General features: G+C 46.2%; 1 protein-coding gene across 3 annotated transcripts in view; it reads right to left on the bottom strand.

Moving 5' to 3' along the window:
* The window catches only part of LOC115073978 (opioid-binding protein/cell adhesion molecule homolog), a 1,138,013-nt gene that overhangs the window by 744,632 nt on the left and 373,143 nt on the right, over positions 1 to 20,238 (bottom strand). For 2 of the 3 annotated variants that reach the window (XM_029572996.1, XM_029572997.1), the window contains exon 1: positions 13,312 to 13,441. The exons of the other annotated variant lie outside the window; for it this stretch is intronic. The gene's annotated coding sequence lies outside the window, so the exon portion shown is untranslated. Of the gene's footprint in view, positions 1 to 13,311; positions 13,442 to 20,238 lie in introns of those variants that run through there. 3 annotated transcript variants of the gene reach the window in all.

The raw sequence follows: 20,238 nt of genomic DNA, 5'->3' as shown, positions 1-20,238 counted from the left end.
CTGCCCGGACGCAGGCGCAAAAGGTAAGACAAGAGTCATGGGGGGGTAGATTAGAGCTGGGGGGGAAGGTTAGGGGAAGAGGTGGGAAGGTTAGATTAGAGGGAAGGAAACGGAGGAAGGCAGCGCGGCTCGGCACGCGCAAGGTGCACAATTGTGCACCCCTTTGTATGCACCGACCCCAGATTTTATAACATGCACCTAACAATTATGATAGAAATTGGTGAAACTGTATCTTTGCTGTGAAGCCTGCGAACTCTGTTTAAATTTGAAATCCTGTACTATTCTATTTAACATTTGTAAATAGTTGGTCGCTGAAAACCCTATAAATAAAAATTTAACTGGGGAAATACCTTGGTATGGAGCTTGATTGGGTGTGTGTGGGGGGGGGGAGGAGGGATTTGGGTTCATGGAGGGGTGTCCTAGGTATGTGGCCTCCCTAACCAGCACAAGAAAACAATACCACCCTGTCTGCCTCTAGCCCTGGTCCACCAGAACCAATCTGAGAAACCCCCTCTTTGTGAGGTGCAGTGAATTTAGAGGGGGGGAGGGGGTCACAAAAGTTCCCTAGACAGCCAGCCCTGGATTTGACAATAGGTACCTAGGGTAGCAAACGTTTAGGGGCAGCAGGCTGGCTGAGAGATTCAGCAAAGAACAGCCCTCTGCTACCCTGTAACCGACTCTTATAGAAGATGGGGGAGTGAAAGCCCCAAAAGTGCCCAGAAGTGGCAAAATCCTAAATCCGTCCCTGTGGGCAGCTCTTCCATGTCCTGGACCTCTCCCTTTTCTCACAAACAATTCCCAAGAGCCCCTAAAGACTAAGGTTCATCCAGTCATGGGGAGCATTAACCTCCTAGGCCCCTGGTGCAGTCATGGACACAGTCATCAATATCACCCCAGGAACACCAGTCCACGATATTATCACGTGGGAAGTATTTCCACTGGGGATTCAGGTAGCAAATAACTACAAACTCCAAGAATGGTGTAAAGTTTGAAAATCAAAATCCAGGACAGTATGGAGAAATTAAAAAACAACATCAGGAAAATCATAATCAAAAAGGCAATAGTATTTTTGTCCATGGTAAATCGCCTAAGGGTTCTTCTCCCAACTGAAGCAGTGTCCAACTCTAGGATCCCTTCCCCATGGAGGGCAGGATTAACCTCTCTCAAGTTCCAGCATGAAACAAGGACTGGAAAGATGTCAATCCCCTTGTTAAAAAATAGATCTTCCAAAAACAGGTAACTCCCAACAGTCCCTACAAGAAATCTCGAAAGTTCCAAAAAGTCTACAATCTCCAGCCTTTGCTGTTAGCTGGCTGCAAAAGTAAACGATCCAGAACCCAGGCCCTCAAGATACCGCTGACCATTTTTAGAGGAGAGAGAAATTGTAGAAATGATTTCTCGCTGCTTCATTCTCATTCTTTATGGGGGGGAGGATGTTTTTGGAGGGGGTGCGGGGGAGAAGAGGTGTGTGTGTGTGTGTGTTTGTTTTTAGAGGACAGACGAAGAGAAAATGGAGTCAAGCCTTCCATTATTTTCCAGGCTAGGGGATATAAGTGGCAGGAATAGGGTCACCATTGCTCCAGGGAGAGGACGATTCTCAAAGCAATTTAACCAGGTAAAATGGCTTGGCTGAAAATTGTCCTCCTTTGCCAGGCTATAAGTATGCATTAGCTTTCACAGTGTTCCTTTCCTTAGACTGGAAAGTAAAACAGTGCGCGTATGTAACTCTTGCAAAACTATGCATACTGTTTTAGCCTGTCTTGGCTACCTGCACAAAGAACAGCTGCAAAGTACAAGAGCACAGAGCAGATGGTGATTTTGTGCCAGGTCACCAACCCTGAGTCTTTTTTGACTTGGCAGCATCTGTGTGCAGCAGTGCACATGGTGGGGGGGGGGAGTGAGAAGAAAAAGCACAGGTTGCTGTGGGTCCTCACATCCGCTGGAAGGAAGAGCTGGCAGATTCAGACCCCAGGGCAACAAGCCAGCAAGAGGACAGATCGTGACAGCCCTTCCCTTCCTGCCACCCACTGCAAGGCGCGCCACACGCACAACGAAAAAGGTTCTTCAGGATAGCAATTGGAGGAAGAGGAAACCTGGAGCACCTTCTGAACCTGCATCACCCAGTGCCAAAATCCTGAAGAGCAGCCTATGTACCCTCACCTCCCTTCTCGCCTATGACTGAAGAAAAAGACCCCCACCATTCAAGATTCAGAGCTGGAGGAAGAAGATGCTGGGGGCCAGTCAATGTTGGCACAACCACCACTGTCCTTTCCCCGTCAAGCCTGCACTGCCACTGGCCCTCTACAGGAGTTATGAAACCGTGAGAGCAGTGGGGCCAATTGCAAGTCGACTCTTCTCCCCTGGGATCTGGAGCATGCTTGGAGGAAGAACTGGAGAGAAGCAGCAGAGCTCAGAAAAATGTGAAAAAAAAAAAAAACACAGGCTGGTGGGGAAGGGGAGGAGAGACTGATGGGATAGAGACTAGAGGAAAGAATGAGACTGGTTGGGATGGGTGAGGGGAGAGACTGGTGGGAATGGACTCAGGAGGAGAGACTATTGGGAGAGAAGGATTAGAAGGGGAGAGATTGGTGGGGATGTCCTGGGGATAGACTGATGGGAATAAACTGAGAGGGAGAAGGTGGTGGAGGAGAGCGAGAGAATGGCAAGAATAGAATGGGGGCTGGGGGTTAAGCTGATGGTGATGAGAGGGACAAGGTGGTGGAAGAGAGACAGAGGGGTGGGGATGCCTGGAATAGAGAAAGAGTGGTGAGAATGAACTGGGGGAAAAGAGAGAGAGAGAGATGAGAATGAATTGGGAGGAGAGAGATTGCTGGAAGGGGAGAGGTTTGAAACTGGCCTGTACCAGTGAAGGGGAAGGATGGAGAGAGGGTTGGCACCCCCTCCCCACACATTACCCCTAACACCCCTCCCCCATACCAATACCCTCTAACTTTTTTTTTTTTTTTTTTAAAGAAACTGACCCCTGCTTTTAGTATATATACTTTGAGGGTGCTAATTTTCAAAAGGAAATAACATGTTTTCCTTTGAAAATTGACTGCAGTGTACACAGGCTAACCGTGCACATGTATTTCAAATAATGTGGGCCACTGAAAATTACCTCCTGTATATTTAGAGGACAGGAGTGCAGAGTTGCCAGCCTAGCTCCATGTCATCGTGAGATACTGATCTGTCCTGTTGGTGCCCCATTGCATGCATGGAGTTGTAGTCTTGTGCTTTTCTTAGGAAAAGGAAGCCCACAACTCCATGTGTGTAACCCCCCTCTCCAACTTAGGGGCACATAAGGGTCCCAGGGCCAATACTTTACCTTTCTCCCACTCCAACACAGTCCAAGGGCCCGGACAGGGTTCTTTACAATAGGGGGTGGGGAGGACTAAATCTTCCAAGGCCCAGCATGGCTGGGGTGTTTCTTCAGTTGTTGCCCGGTGGGGGAGGCACGGGTAACAGTTTTCATTCAGCCTTAAAGATGTGAGTGCCAACAAATACACTGGAGGCTCAGAGTGAGTACCCAAAAATAAATCTTTACTTTCAGGGTTCTTAAACAGCAAAATTATACCGTTAACATCAGTTCTTGGCATAAGATGGAATTTAAGGTCCTCCAGTCGTATCTAGGAAAGTGTCTCTCAATACCGGGCAGGGAAACTCTCACCCTTCTTGGTTTGGCTAAGTAAGGTCCGCAGTTGGGCAAGCTTTCCTTAGATGGGATGGAGAAGCCCCTTCCAACAATACTGAGGGCAAGAACAGATTACAGTGTCTCTTTCCCAGGAGGATGCCCTCAGACTGGAATACCAAGTCTTACTCACAGTTCTCCTTTTCAGTTGTTTCAATGGGATATTTCTTAGGAAAAAAGTCTAGTAGCAGCATCTCCAAAACAGATGTCCCCTCTTCAGGCAGGAAGGGTGACCACAAACTTTCTCCTGGGGACTCAGAAAAATCTTCTGGAAATCTTCTGCAGTGGGTCACCTCTGACTCAGCACCCTCTGTGAAGACTAGAGAGCAGTGGAGCCTTCCCTACCCCCTGATCTAACCTAACTGGTGGATAGCCAGAAATCTAGGGCTTTCACAGAAGGAATCTTTAAAAATGGGGAAAAAAAAATCTAAAAATTTCCAACCAAAGTATGGAACTAGCACCAAAGCAGACACTGGTCCCCTTCCCACGAGTATATTTTTATTTTCAAAAATAGACTATTGTAATGCTCTTTTCTTAGGTCTTCCTGTTTCCACTACCAGACCCCCTTCAACTCCTACAAAACTCGGCCGCCAGAATCTTAACAAATACTAAACTATCAGAACACATAACCCCAGTTCTAAAAAACTTACACTGGCTCCCAATCACTTACCAGTCTCAATACAAAACTCTATCATTAATCCATAAAACTCTACATAATGATAAGATGGAATGGCACACTGCAGCACTTCACGTTCACACCCCACAAAGAACCACAAGGTCAGCCAGCAATGGAACTTTACCTATACCATCACCTAAATCAGCACACCTTAACACCGTCAGACAAAGAGCCTTATCAATTGCAGGTCCACAGTTGTGGAACTCACTCCCTCAAGAGCTTAGAATGGAACCCAACACCAAAACATTTAAAAAGGGTATTAAAACCTGGCTCTTTCAGCAAGCCTTCTCCTAACATCAGCCTATACATTCTGCCTCCCAGTCACCTTGCCCATAATTCATTTAGTCATATTGCAGAATTTTTTAAAGAATTTTATTCATTTTTACCATATTTTATAATACTGATTTGTATTTTATGATATGTTGAAATATTTTAACTATTTTAATGTTTAATGTGCTTAGTTTTACTTAACTGCTTATTTTATGTTTTATTGTAAACCGATGTGATATATATTTTGAAGGTCGGTATATAAAAACAAATAGATAAATAAATTGGCCCAGGCTGTGAAACCCAATACCCAAGCAGGGGAACAACTCATGAAAACACTCCTACTCTCTCTAACTTCCAACCAAAATGTGAATCGCTGAAGACTGCTTTTATATTACTCCTGGGGGAATTCTGTGCTACTGTGGAATGCAGAATTTATGCAGATTTCCTCTTTCGTGCAGATTTTCACATTTACCTTGCAGAATCTGCCCCTCCAGGCCCCACCGTCACTCCGACCTCAAACGCAGATAGGATCATGGCAATAATGGCTCTGTGAGCCTTTCGGAAGAGGAGGGGCCTTAACTGCAGGACTCCACGATCCCCAGAAGCATGGGGCAGGCTCGCGGGAGGCAGTCCAGCATTGATTATAGCTGAGCTCTGCAAGCCTGCCTGAAGAGTTGGGTTGGTGACCGCAAATGCAGCACAACCATGCAGCTTGAAGACTGGAAAACAGTGGAGTGCAATCAGTGCATATTACTCCTGCACTGTGAGAAAGAGATAAATAAATGGCTGTAAATAAGAACATAAGAAAATGCCATACTGGGTCAGACCAAGGTTCCATCAAGCCCAGCATCCTGTTTCCAACAGTGGCCTGTTTCCAACAGTGGCCAATCCAGGCTACAAGTACCCAGAAACTAAGTCTATCCCATGCTACTGATGCTAGTAATAGCAGTAGCTATTTTCTAAGTCAACTTGATTAATAGCAGGTAATGGACTTCTCCTCCAAGAACTTATCCAAACCTTTTTTAAACTCAGCTACACTAACTGCACTAACCACATTCCCTGGTTGAGTGAAAAAGAATTTTCTCTGATTAGTTTTAAATGTGCTATATGCTAACTTCATAGAGTGCCCCCTAGTCCTTCTATCATCCGTATGCATGAGAAGGTCAAAAGGAGAAGGGGAATAAATGGTGATGGTGATAGGTGAGGGGGGAAATGGAGGAAAGAAAAGAAGGAGGTGGAGAGGAGGATAAGGAGAGGGAGGAGAGGAGAGGGAGGGAAAGTGGGGGTAAAGAGGAGGGGAGGATAAGGGAAGAAGGGAAGGGGAGGGGGAAAGGGAAAGAAGGAGAGGGAAGGAGGAAGGGGCAAGTGAGGGGGGAGGGAGGGGAGGGAGGGGAAAAGAGGACAGAAGGAGGAGAGGAGGGGGAAGGAGGAGAAGGAAGAGAGGGGAGAGGTGGCAACAACTGCCCTCACACCCCTCTACTCAGTCGGAGGGAGGAGGGGGGTAGAGAGAGAGAGAGAGAGGGAAAGAAGGTGGAGGAGTGAAAATAACTGCTGGCAGATAAGCCTAGTGTCACTGAGGATGAATGGTGCTGTGCTCACAAAGACAACTAATTGATTCTGAAATGAAGAATGTAAACATTCTCTGTACAGTTTGATACTTTCTGCCAGAAGGAAATCACTGAGAAAAATGTGAAGGCTCTGTTGTCTGTACTATTATTTAAATGTAAATACTGAATTTCACTGAAATGAAGGATGATGGCTTGCAAAAATTCTATGTTATCATGACAAATAAATGTGCAGAATGTTGCTGAATTTACAGAATGCGTGCGCAGAATTTTCAATCTTTTGGCGCAGAGTTCCCCCAGGAATATTACCGTATATACAGCAGGGGGCTGGCCAATCCAGCCTCCTCAAAGGAAGAGCTGTCTCACCACCTCCCCTATCCTAGCTCACAGAGTTCAGGACTAGGGCCATATCGTGATGATTCCAAAGGGTCATCACACATGCACGAAACGGAGCAAAACCAGGAGTGGATCTACAGTTCATGAAGCAACTCTGGGAATGGCACCGCTGGCATCCTCTTCTCACTTCTCCTTTAGGAGGATGGCTTAAAAAGGGCGAGGGGGTGGGGGTTACACGAGGGCGGATGGGATCCTTCCTCTCCCAGCAATGTTTTTATATTATTATTAATTTTAAACTATTAGCTGTTCCCATTAGATTCGTGTCCGATTTATTTGGCATCATTACCGATCAAGTCCTATCGATAACGTTCAGGATGACCCAAACTAAAGTATGAATCTTGAGCCATATTCTGTTTTGACAGGCGATGCTAATACAGCTGATAGATGTGACTCTGCATGGTTCATAATGGCTCAGAAAGCGCAGCTGAATAAGTCCCCTGAGCCCATACTGGAAGACGGCTTACACTGTATTAATTGGGTAAAGGTACTCACGCCTGTCCACAGTGTGCAACAATTCATTCTGTTCAGGCTGAGAGTACAAAGTGTACTATTACTGCCCATTGTCTTAATCCAAACTTAACCTGTTTTTGTTTTCTTTTTCTTTCATTTCAGTTTTAGAAGCATTATGGCAGATAATTATGTTTCCAGCTATTCCCTTGTTGCATTTTTGATACAAGCTTTTTCCACCTCAGAAATCTCTTCTACTGGATCTTTTAAAGCTAAGGCACAGTGTCAGATATATTACCTTTGCTCTTTTATGAAACTTTACCACGTTCTCGTACCTACTTAAAAGAGAGACCTGGGTTTATAACTTCCCACCAGACATATTTTTGTGTCTGCCACCTCCATCACTCTGCTAACGCATCAAGCCCCTTCCCATTCCCGCTCAGGACAGGCAGCAGCACACATAGCAGCCGACCACTGAACAGCCACGCACAGGCAGCGGCAGTACAAGCAAGCTTCCCTCACACACACACTCACACCTTCAGCACATAAGAGGTACAGCACAGGCAGCGGCACTGCAAGCTTCCCCAAACTACTCCAATTTTGATATATACAGATACCCAAAGCTGCGGTTTGTAAACTTTTATTTATTCGACTTTGTAATTAGCATAATAACCTAATGGGGACCAAATGATCCATCCAGTCTGCCCGGCAAGTTTCTTATGGAAGTGACTGCCGCTCCATGCAGGTTACCCTCAAGCTTTATGTTAAGGGTAGTAATATTTACAATTAAAACCAAGCAACTGTCAAACCCATAACAAAATTACTGCTAGCAACATTTCTACGGGGTAAGCAGGCTTCTTGATAATTCAGACAATGGTGCTTTGCTTTCGGACTTGGCCATAGAAGAAGTCCTGTGATTTATCCCCTAATGTCAGCGTATCAGTAACCCAGACTATAAAAGTCAGGGCCCAGCATTGGCTGAATCCAATTCCCCTTTTTGCCTTTTGCCCCTAGTCTCAAAGTAGAGAACAATGCTGCAGTTGTGTTGAGCACTCTTCCCCGATCAAATTCTCTAGTATCCAATCAAAAACATCAATCAGATTTGTCTGACAGGACCTTCCCCTGACGAGTCCATGATGCCTCGGGTCCAGCAACCCGCTGGAGTGTAGATAGTTCACTATCCTTTCCTTCAGCAGAGTCTCCATTCATTTTCCCACCACTGAGGGGAGGCTAACCGGCCTGTTGCTTCCACCCTTGTGAACTGGGATCACCACCATCCAATCTCGTGGCACCGCTCCTGTTTCCAGGGATCTATTGAAAAGGGCTGCCAGTGGACTTATTTTTATGAATGGTTTTATTGGAAGCTGCTCAGGACCTCTGATAACACGGGTTGAAATAGGAATTCAGATTCCAAGCCTGGTCATATTCAGCCTCTTTGCTGAGTTTGCTAACAGAGGGAGATACCCATTCTCAAAATCGACATATTCCAATCATTAAACTGAAAATAAAATGTTTGGTCCATATTCAGTTAGTGGACAAATTATCTAGCTAAACTTAGCTGGATAACGTCTCCCATATTTTCAGCAGGATAAAGCAGGACTGGATGAGCCTGTTCCAGTTGACCAGGAGGAGCTGGCCTCCCTACTCATAAGGATAATACCACAATGCCAGGATACTGATTTTTGATCAGGCAATGTGTCATACAGCGCTTACGGTATGGACACTAAAATGGGAAGAATATTCCTGCATGAAGAACAATATAGAGTATGCATGAGAAAACCACAAGGGGCAGACTGACATGTCCTAAGGCATCTATAGCCATACATACAAAGAAAGCAATCCAGAGAACCAAGCAAAGATGTCTCTGAAATATTATTTGACTACATTAAATTAAAAAGCTGGCCAGTTTTTGAGGAGAAACCAGAAACATGAAATGTCCAAGTATGAGGGTCTCTTTCCTTCCTCTTCATACATTTAAAAACACTTAAGGAAGTGAATACTGTGAGTTTATCAGGCAGATAATTAAGTTGATAAATTGCAACGAAGAATGAAGAACAAAATGGAGATTAGAACAGTGAAACTGGCATCTGCGAAGCCATGGCCCCATCCATCCTAAAAAGAGACCCCCTCGTCAGCCCGCATACTGCACCGGTACCATAAATCATGACCAACACAGGAGTGGGAGAAATATCACATCTCCATAGTCATAAATCAGCAGTTAATTCAATCCTTCGAGGTGCCACGTTTGATTAATTTATGCCAGCTCTTTCCATGTAGTTAAATTCTGTCCCTCCCCCCCACCTCCGAACTTGAATCAGGGAGGAGAAAGGTTTCCGTACCCCGGCACGGGGAGAAAGCACGGTGCCAATCAAAACGTGAGCTGGCACGGTGAAGCATAGGTAGGTGAACGTACCTTATGTACCGACTGCCTGAAAAGCATCCAAGTACAGTGGTGGCACCACCAAAAAATAAGAAGAGCATGCAGGGCAAAAACCTGCACTTCTTGTCACTATTTCATTTCATTTCCCAAGCAATATCTGCTTTTCTTTTCTGTCATGAGCTTCATAACAACTCAGTGATGGAAGCAATGCGTTTGGGTTTTCCACTCAGGTTTTATGAAACGTGCAGGCAGGCATCAGCAGCAGGGGTAGAGGCATCCCAAGACCCCCCCCCCCCCCCCCCAGAGTAGGGGCAACGTCACTCAAAGAATGGCACGAGCATCCCATGGCACCCCAAGAGCACAAAGTGGCTGAATAGTGGCACAACTCCCTCCCCCCCACCAATGGCATCAAGAGAGGGGCAAAGCAGTCCAACAGTGGAACAAACACCTCTTGACTTGGGACAGTGATATGAAACCCTCGTCCCATCTGTTGCATGGTGGCTTAATGCCGCTGGCCTACCACCTCATCGGGGAAGGTGCGGCGGACGGGTTTCAGCTTGAGAGATGGGCTTTCCCTTTCCTGTGGCTTTCCTGCTGTTGGCTCCTGCTTTGAGTGGAGGATAAGATCCCCAAACTTTCTTAACGTGCCCCTCCCGGGAGTGCCATGCAATATTTAAATTAGGGATCGTGTCATTAAGAAGTCTGCAAAAGGACAAATATTTCCCAACAGTCCTCCCACAATATCGCCTTTGAAAATGTTGAAATGAACCGGCTCAAGGACCAATCCCTGCAGCACACCAGTAGTAAAGGCCCCTCTCCTCAGAGCGAGAGTTATTTACCACCATCTTTTCTTACCTCCGACTTAAAACGGTTGCTAACCTTTAGTGCTCATACCAAACGTGCTCGGTTTATACTTCGCCTATGTGGAACCATGCCAAAGACCTTACTGAAATCCAAGCACACTACATCTAATGCTTTCCCCGATCCAACTTTCTGATCACCTAGTCACACAAATTTCCAGCTTCTTTAATAAGAAATATTTACAATGTCAGCTAGCAAAAGTGTGAAGTTTATGTGCAACTAATTAATGAATAAGGCATCTAGAAATTGTTCTAATCAAAAAAGGTTCATTTTTTTCAATGCTCCTCGGCTCTTCTGTCATTTCCCTGAGGAAAACTATTGAAGCATTTGATCTGTATTTCACATAGCGGCTTTTATTGCAAGCTGAATTCCAGACCCACTGATTCTTAATAACTACCTGCTCACTTTGTCATGAAGCTGCCATTAGGCTCTGAAGTTTGCCAACGTGGGGCTGCAGCTCAGTAATTGGCTGCCACTGGATAGTTTACAATTCCGGAGAGGTGGCATCTACTCATCCTGAGAAATCTGTACCATCCCCGGACTACAGAAGTCTCTGCAAAAAGCTAGAGGGTTTCCAATAAAGGATAAGGGAAAGAGATTCTAAGTTGCAGCACACAACTCTTACTACTGCGAAACGTGAAGAAAAACCTACCAAGCATTAGGCTGAAAAGCCAAGTGAGCAAGAGATGAGAAAAGGCAGAGAGCACAAACATTTATTTTAAATAAAACATGCTAATGTCTCACTAACACCACAGAAAAAAAAAAAAAGACTACAGGCAGACAGAATAAAGGAAGGGGAACACAGATGAGACCCCCAAGAGATTGGAAAGCTGCAGAAAAATCAGTGGACCTTTTCCATACTGGATCTTCTCCTACTGCAGGACTGATCCTAAACCAAGTGTCCCACTGTGCTAGCATCAAGATCTAGCATCTGACATGTCAACAATGCATCTTTGCATATGATGACAGTACTACAGAACTAGAAATAGGAAGTGTTTTCCCCACATGTTTAGAAATTTCGTAGAACAAGTCCCATTGATATGATTTCTTTAGGGACAGTAGCATATTATAATGTGGGAGTTAATTCTGCTGTTCTCTTCATTTATACCACACTGTTTCCTTGACAAGAGACTTTTGTCTGAGGTCATACGCAGTCATGATAGTGTAAGGGTTGGAGGAATTTACATGTGCAATCTAGTGACAGACCGATTTCATTTTAAGAAGGGATTTATGCGGCCTTGCAATCTTGTGCACATCCATCTTCTTTGGATGGTTCTTATGTTGATCCAATAAGAAAGTATCAGCCCTTTAAACACCCGAGTCTACTCACGAAACGATTGTGCACAGGGTAAACTGCTGACAATTTCAAACAACTGGTAAAGGGCAGAGGTGCCCTGGCTAATTTGCCCGGCTTGGAGGCGGGGGCTTTGCCTCTGAGCCACAGTTAGGCTTTGGGAAATGCAGGCTAGGAGAGTTCTGCATGAAGCCCAAATACAAACCCAGTGATTCTGCCCCCCCCCCCCCCCCCCCCCCGGGAGCCTGACTGATCCTCATGGCTTCGAAAGGAAAACTCTTGGAGCACCTAAGCGTTCCCAGCAATTTGATGGCTTAGCAGGCCAAGCTGCAGAACCCTAAAGCAAACCCAAGAGATCTCGATCTAAAGCGAGCAATAATATATCTATTAGAGATGTGCACTAACTTTGGAACTCACTTTTTGTTTTGTTTCACCTGAAAATGACCCAGTAACACCCACCACTGAAAGTCAGTGATAAAAAACCCCAAACTGCCATATGAGCTGCCACCCCGCTTTTCCCCTCCCCCTCCCGCATCCTTCCCCTAACCATTCACGGACCCAAGGTAGTAACATTTCCCATCCATGGGGGTCATAGCAAGCCAAATGGGGCAATTAGAGCTGGAACCAGCTTCTTCTGTGCCTGGGGAAGATATTCAGCATTACTCGGGGGGCCCGCCCTACACATGCAGGTTTAGACATTCAAAGAAAGGAATGCAGTGAACACCAAGAGGTTTCAGAGTGCAAAAAGTAAAATCAAGATAGCAGCTGAACTGTGAAGAGAGGAGGAGCACGTTCTTTCATCTGGAATATTTTAATATCTCAAATGTAGACAAGTCAATGTTCTGCCGTAAGGGAAACATCTTTAATGCATATTGTCACAGCAACAGGGCTGCTAGCCCAAAACACACCCACTCCAGAGAATAGTCAGGCACAAGACAACTCCATACATTAACAGGCAGGGCGCCAGGGGTGGCCACTCTGTTATGCATGAAGAGCTTCAAAACCAGAACCACAGTAGCAGAGACCTTCACCTTTGAAGGAGGCAGAAAACGGTAGCCCCCCAAAAGGGCCAACTGGGTGTCTCTCTCTCACCATATCTCCACCTGTTTATCTGACTCTCCCCACCCCCTTTCTCTCTTCGCTCTACCCAGGTTCTCTCTCCCCACCCCCCACACGCTGGCCAGTCTCTCCCTCTGCCCACCCCTACACTCTATCCAGACTGCTCAGCACTGCCCAGCCAGTCTCCCCTGCACCCATTCTGCTCTGCCTCTTTCACATTCTCTCTATACTCTGCCCAATCTCTCTCTATCCCCACCTGCTGTCCAGCCTCTCTCTCCCACCCACCTCTACACGCTGCCCAGCTTCTCTATCCTCCCTGCTCTCTCACTCACTTTCTCTCCCCCATAGTCTGCCTAGCCTCTCTTATGCCCTGCCCCATCACCAGCAGCTCTCCCCTACCCCCACACTCTGCCTACTCTCTCTCTTCCCACATTCTGGCTAGCCCCTCTGTCTCTTCCACCCCCACACTCTTCCCTGCCTCTCTACACTCTGCAAAGCCTCTTTCTCTTTCCCCTACCCCCAGGCTTTCACTCTGTGTCTCCACAGTCTGCCTAACCTCTCCTTTCAGCAGCGTCTCAGACTTCCCTGCCCCTCCCCTCCCTGACTTCCTCCTTCAAACTCCTGTGGCTGGCAATAAATGTAAAAAAAAAGATCGTTTTTATTCTCTTTACTCACTTCCTGGAGGCAGTGCCCCTTTTATGGTGACTGTCCCACTGAGCCCTGAGCTGGTAAAGGCACCCTGCGGGTTATTTTTATTTGACTCTGAGCACCCAAGCAAGGGAAAGAAGCCTGCAAATACTTCCACGATGGTGGGAACAAGAGAGACAATCAGCTTCCCACCTCCGAGGGACAGACGAGCAGTAAGCGCTCCCGATGGGCTCCCCCTGCAGTTGGGGAAGTCCCTTACTCGGCAGCAGCCTGGTGCTGCAGTCAGCTGTTGGGTGTAGGAAGGAGCAGCTGGGGTGAGAGAGAGAGAGGTTGCCACAGAGGCTCAAGGCAGCGAGCAGGGCTGCCTCTAGAGTTGTCTCTGTTAGGTGATCTGAAGTGCAGTGCGTGACAGGTTCAAAAGGCAGCAGTAGTCCAGTCAGCAGGATGCACATCCAGAAGCAAAAAGATCCTACCCATGTTCCAGGCCCTGTTTTAAACTTGCAGGCAGCGGAAGATACATATTTAGGATGTAATTTCCTTTGCAAGCAAGCAGTTGCTGAAGCAGGAGGAATTGCTGCTGTTGTTGCCACCCTTCCAACCACAAGCATACAGAGAAAAGAGGAAAAGGGAGGAGGCAGAGTCATTGGCCATGACAGCCCAAATTTTGGTGGAGGGACATGGCCCATGCAGTATCTCCCGCTCCAACGCCTATGGCCGTGGTGATGCCTGACCTATAGAGACGCAGAATAAAAGGTGGGAAGGACGCCGACGCCCCCCCCCCCTGGGGTGTAAGACGTGGGGCAGCTGCCCCATTTGTACCTCCCCCCTCCCTAGTCCCAGCACTGGGCGCAATCCCCCACTCACTCCTGCTCCTCCAGGTCTCAGTTGCAAATTGGTGTCATCTGGCCCTGAGGGTCAAGGCTGGTGCACTAAGGCTCACCTAGGGCACCTTGCACTATGAAGGGACACTAGAAATCCTGCCCCAAAATGCAGGTATCAAAATGGAGAGTGGGCGAGAGAGTACATAAGAACATAAGAAAATGCCATACTGGGTCAGACCAAGGGTCCATCAAGCCCAGCATCCTGCTTCCAACAGTGGCCAATCCCAAAAACTAAGTCTAGAAATAGTTGCTTTTTCTTCAGGAAGGAAAAGGGTTTTTTTAGGGTTTTCTCTTTTCTTTTTTTTTTCAGTTGTCCTGCCTGAAGCAAAGAAGGGTGCATCAATCAGAAGAGAGCAGCTGAATTACAGTCACTTTGGTTTACTGCTGAAATCCTTCAAAGCACAGTCAGTGCATCGCTCCACACTAACCAGTGACAAGACAGCATTAACAATGTGCTCTAGCATCACACATAGAGGTCCATACTCAAAAGCATTTAGCCAGATTACGCCGGAGTTATCCTGCTAAAGGACGTTTCCAGTACTAATCTGTCTAAATTCTAGCCAGATAATAAGTTAGCTAGCTAGAATGAAGTCAGATAAGCTAGGGGCATTCCGGGGGCAGAACTGGGAGGAATTCAGTTAACTGGATAAGTTATCCTGCTAAATCTGATATTCAGACTTAGCTGGACAACTTAATTTATTCAGCTAAGTCTGGTACGGCCAAAGGACTGTCCTAAAGTTAGCTAGTATGAGCGGCTAACTTTAAGATAGCCGGTTATGTTCAATAGTACGGCTGCACTATTGAATGCATCTCTAAAGTTAGCCGGATAAGTTTATCCGGCTAACTTTGCTATCCGGACAGTGACTGAATATGGAACTCCCTGAGTCCTACAATGGTCTGGTCTGGTCTGGGGTTTGCTGCAACCAAACCTAACTGTAGTTTCCTCCATCTGAAGAGGATCACATCTACGTCTTCATCCACATTCCCCATTCACATCCATCTCTGAAAGGGGGTGGGGGGGGGGGGGGGGGAAGGGGACTATGGTAGGGCTACCCAAACTTTCCTGGGGCTCTGAAGAAAGGACATCCACGATGAATATGGATGAGATATATCTGTACATACTGGGTTTCCAGCATATTCAAATTTATCTCCTGCATATTCATCGTGGGTGTCCTGAAAACCTGTAGGGCTGTGGGATTCCCAGGACAGGTTTAGGAAGCCCTGCGTTAAATATATAAAAAAAAAAAAATAGGGCTTTCCAAACCTGTCCTGGAGACCCCAAAGCCAGTCAGATTTTTAGGATTTATCTACAATGAATATGCATGAGATAAATCCAGATGCTTTGGAGACCCAAAATATTCAAATGTATCTCTTGCATATTGATTGTATATATCCTGAAACTTAGATTGTAAGTCATTTGGGGATAGGGAAATACCTAAATGTAATCCGCTTTAAAGTGCTAAAAAGGCGGAATATAAATCTAATTAAAAAAAAAATATACCAGTATATAGCTATGAGGTCCCCAGGACAGGCTTTGGAAACCCTGTAATGAATGCAGTGCTATAATACACATTAATGGATTGTAATGCCATCTCCAGCAATGATGTCAATTACTTTTATGTCTTTGCCATACATGCAGTGTTTTTCAAGCCCGTTAGGTTTTCAGCATATATACAATGAATATGCAATATGTAATATTTTCTTGATTTATCGTTAACCGCTTTGATGTTAAAAATGGAATTGTGGTCAATTAAGTACATAAAATATATTAAATTTGAATGTACTGGAGGGTTCAGTGGTTGCAAATTTATCTCATGCAAAATTAACTGTGGATATCTGGAAAGCTCGACTGGCTATGGGGTCCCCAGGTCCGATTTGGGAAGCCTTGACTAGCCAGTCTGGTTTTCAGGATAATGACAATGAATATGCATGAGATAAGATTTGCATGTATTACAGGCAATACACGCATGTCTGTCTCATGTAAATTCATTGTGGACATCCAGAAAACCAGACTGGCTAGGCCAGGGTTCTCTTGGAATGGCTTGAGAAACACTGCCCTACATTAGACCTTGTTGTATTCAGCAATGTACAATTTATCACCTGTATGTAATATGTTGTTACTGCACATTTGCGGTAATAAACAATGTGAATTCTGATGCACGGGCAATGCATGAAGACAAATAAAAACTTGTGTTTCATTTCTAGCTCTTCCTGGTGCTAATGCAAATTGGTGAAGAAGAGTTTAATAACCCGATTTACCCCCGTCGTGTTACAGTAGGAGGGGGTGCAATCACATCAGCTGTCCTGTTGCTATAGTTGGTTTTTTTTCCCCCCGCAGGATGCTGTCACCACATCAGCGTTAAAGATTTGAGACCTCCGTTTCTTGCCCTGGATCTCCTCTCTCGTTGCTTTGTCTGTGATGAAAGGAAGAGTTTCTTGCTGAGACTCTGCAGGCTGGATAATGAAATAGAGGTTTAAGACTGTGCACCAGGCCCCTGAAAGAATTGGCAATGGACCAAGAAACTGATGATATATATTGTTAGGGGTCCCAACTTTAAAAACTGTGATTTGTGCACATATGTGGGCCTGCAGAGGTTTATGCTAGTGTAGAGAGCGCCCCTCCCCGTCTCCACTAGGTGGCCCTAGAGTCCTGATTTTAGAGAGATGGCAGTGAGGGAGATACCATTAAATCAGCACCTCCCCAGAGGATGTCTGAGATGGTTGAATCCCTGCCTACAAGTGGGGGCTAGGAATCTAGAGAATGTGGTCAGTTTGATTTGGATTTTGAGGAGTGAGGATTTTATTTTTCTAATCCTCTTTGTTTTGAGAGAGAGACTCATTTTTCCAGTGCACACCTTGCCTGGTAGGGTCTATTCCCTCTGAATTGTTACAAGGAATTTTGTAAGAAGATTGTGAGCTTTAGTTGTACCTGGGTAAGACCCTGGTCCAGGCTGATGAGGGATAAGACCCAAATCCAGAGGCCAGGGGTAAGAAGACCTGTGTATTCCTTCCCCTGCAATAGGAAGGACAGCAGTGACTCATCACCTTAGAGGACGTTTTTGGGACTTTGGAAAGTGTTTTGCCTTTTTGGTTTGTGAGGCTTAGTACCATCTCTCCTCACCATGGAACTGGGCTGTAATAGCTTGGTTCTTTCACACAGCAGACTTTTCTTCATGAGAAGTCATTTCAGGAGGAGTCCAGATAGAAGAGACAAGAGCTTCGGAGGCCCACAACTAGATTTACACATTTTGGGTCACATATTCAGTCTCGTAGGTCTTGTGTGGCTTGATACCATCTTAGGGTCAATTGGGCTCTCATGTGCAGCCCTGATAGGAGAGTGACATGTACCGTAGCAACCATATGGCCCAGCAACCTCAACATGTCCCAAACTGATATCTGCTGGCTCTATTGAATCCCCTCCGCAATGGTCATCAGGTTGATGGCCCATTGCCACAGCAGGAAGGACTTGGCCAAAGCCATGTCTAGCAGAGCTCCAGTGAAGTCCAATTGAGGTGATGGGCTGAGATGGGACTTGAGGTAGTTAATGACGAACCCCAGTGTCTTCCCTCCTGGTTGGTCAAGCGCATGGACAGTTCGGTCCCTGCTCTTGACCAGCCAATCATCCAAATATGGGAAACATGGACTCCCAGCCTGCGCAAGTGCACCACCACCATGGCTAGGCATTTCATGAAGACCCGTGGGGCGGACACTAGCACAACTGGCAATATGTGGTACTCAAAGTGCTGAGCTCCCACCACAAATCAAAGATACTTCCAATGACTGGAAAAGATCTCCATGTGAGTGTATGCATCCTTCAGATCGAGAGAGCATAGCCTGCCCCCTTTTTGCAAAAAGGCATTTCAGTGCCCAAGGAAAACATCTTGAACGTTTCCTTTTTCAGAAATTTGTTCAAGGCCCTTAGGTCTAGGATGGGACGGAGTCCCTCTATTTTCTTTGGTATCTGGAATTATCGTGTGTAAAATCTCCACCCTCTTTCCCCTCTTGGAATGGGCTTGATTGCTCTGGCTATTGAGAGAGAGGAGAGCTTCTCTAAAAGAACCTCCTAATAAGCTACCAATCCCCAAAAAGGACTCGGGGGGCAATTTGGAGGGGCACTCAATACATTTAATTCATACCCATTGTGCATGATGGCAAGGACTGGGCCATTGGTTCACATATAACTGCATCTTGCCCCCGACTGGAAGATCCCTTGCCATAGGTATGGAGGACCTGACTATGCTCCCGTTGATCCAGTCAAAACCACATCCCAGAGTTGACTGTGATGCCGGTTGAGCTTTTGGGGCCCTTGGATGCCTGGGTTGGCTGCAAGGAACCTGCAATTGCTGAAATGGTCGAGGAAGAAAGACTTCTGTCCTCCTGACTTTGAAAGCATCCTGGATGAGGAAGGTGGGTCCTGGGTGCTAGAGCAGAGTTGCTGGAGGGTTTCATGGTGGTCCCAAATTTGAGCCACCACATCCTTCACCTTATCTCCAAAGAGATTCTCTCCTGTACTTGGCAAATCTGCAAGTCATTCTGCACCTCAGGTCAGAGGTCCAAGGCCAGCAGCCAGATGAGTCTACGATCACCAATCTCCACTGCAGAGACTTTCAATGCCTTTTTGAAAACATTATAGGTTGACCAGACCCCATGTTTCCCTGTACTCCAGGCCCTCGTGCACCAGTGACTGAAGCATATCCTGCTGCTGTTGAGGCAGCTGCTCAGCTACTTCTTGCATCTGTTTCAGAATGTCCCACATATACTGGCCCATACAGAGCTGGTAGGCCACTGTGAGCAAAAAGCATAACTCCTTGAATAACCTTCCTCCCAAGAGCATCCATGGCCCTCTGATCCTTCCCAGGGGGCACTGAGAAATGGGTCTGAAAGTGCTTGGACTTCTTGAGAATGGATTTGATGACCACAGATTGATGTGGCAGTTGATGCACACCAAATCCGAGAGCCTTCTGGATGAGATAAACCATTTCCACCTTCCTGTTAATGGGAGGCACTGAGAGGGGGTGTTCCCATATCCTCATCAGCAGCTCCACAAGAATCTTGTGTACTGAGAATCCCTCAATTTCCTTAGGAGGCTCCACGTATTGGAGGATATCCAGCATCTGTTAGGTATCCTCCACAGTCTCTAACTGAAAGGGGATGACTTCCACCATAAACTTAACAAACCCTGCAAAGGAGAGGTCTTCCGATGGAGACTTCCTTTGATTAACTGGAGGAGATGTGTCTGAGGGGAGATTATTAGATGCATCGGAAGTATAAAGGTGATGGAATGGCTCCCCTATGAGGAAAGGCTAGAGGTTAGGGCTGTTCAGTTTGGAGAAGAGAAGGCTGAGGCGGGATATGATAGAGGTCTAGAATGGGTAAATGTGAATCGGTTAATTGCTCTTTCAGATAAAAGAAGGACTAGGGGGCACTCCGTGAAGTTAGCAAGTAACACATTTAAATCAAATCAGAGTATATTCTTTTTTACTCAACACACAATTAAGCTCTGGAATTTGTTGCCAGAAGATGTGGTTAGGGCAGTTAGTACAGCTGGATTTAGAAAAGGTTTGGATACGTTCCTGGAGCAGAAGTTCATTAACTGCTATTAATCAAGTTGACTTAAGGAATAGCCACTGCTATTATTGGCATTAGTAGCATGGGATCTACTTAATGTTTGGGATTGGTCACTGGATTGGCTACCTGGATTGGCCACTGTTGGAAACAGGATGTTGGGCTTGATGGACTCTCAGTCTTCCTACATTCCTATATTCCTAAGCATCTGAATCATCATACCCCTAGGGGTCATAAGATCATCCGTCATCACTGTCATTGACAGGCAATGGGCCCCATGGTGCTCGGCCCCCAGCTGGCGATATGGGAACTGATGGAACTGGCCATGTTGATCTGGCCAACCGTCTCTGGGGGAGCTTCCCCCTCCAGGGAATTGAGGATGACCACCAGATCAGTCAGTGGTGCTCTTGATGCCCTGGGCACCGGCGCAGGCTATGTTAATAGCATGCTGAGGAGTACATATTGATTTGAGCAGGGGCTCAAGGTAGGACAATGCCTGCCCCGGTGC

Source organism: Rhinatrema bivittatum, chromosome 12 (assembly GCF_901001135.1).
Source record: "Rhinatrema bivittatum chromosome 12, aRhiBiv1.1, whole genome shotgun sequence".
Taxonomy (NCBI): Eukaryota; Metazoa; Chordata; class Amphibia; order Gymnophiona; family Rhinatrematidae; genus Rhinatrema; species Rhinatrema bivittatum.
The sequence above is the reverse complement of the archived record's forward strand: the minus strand, read 5'-3'. Positions and strand labels throughout refer to the sequence as shown.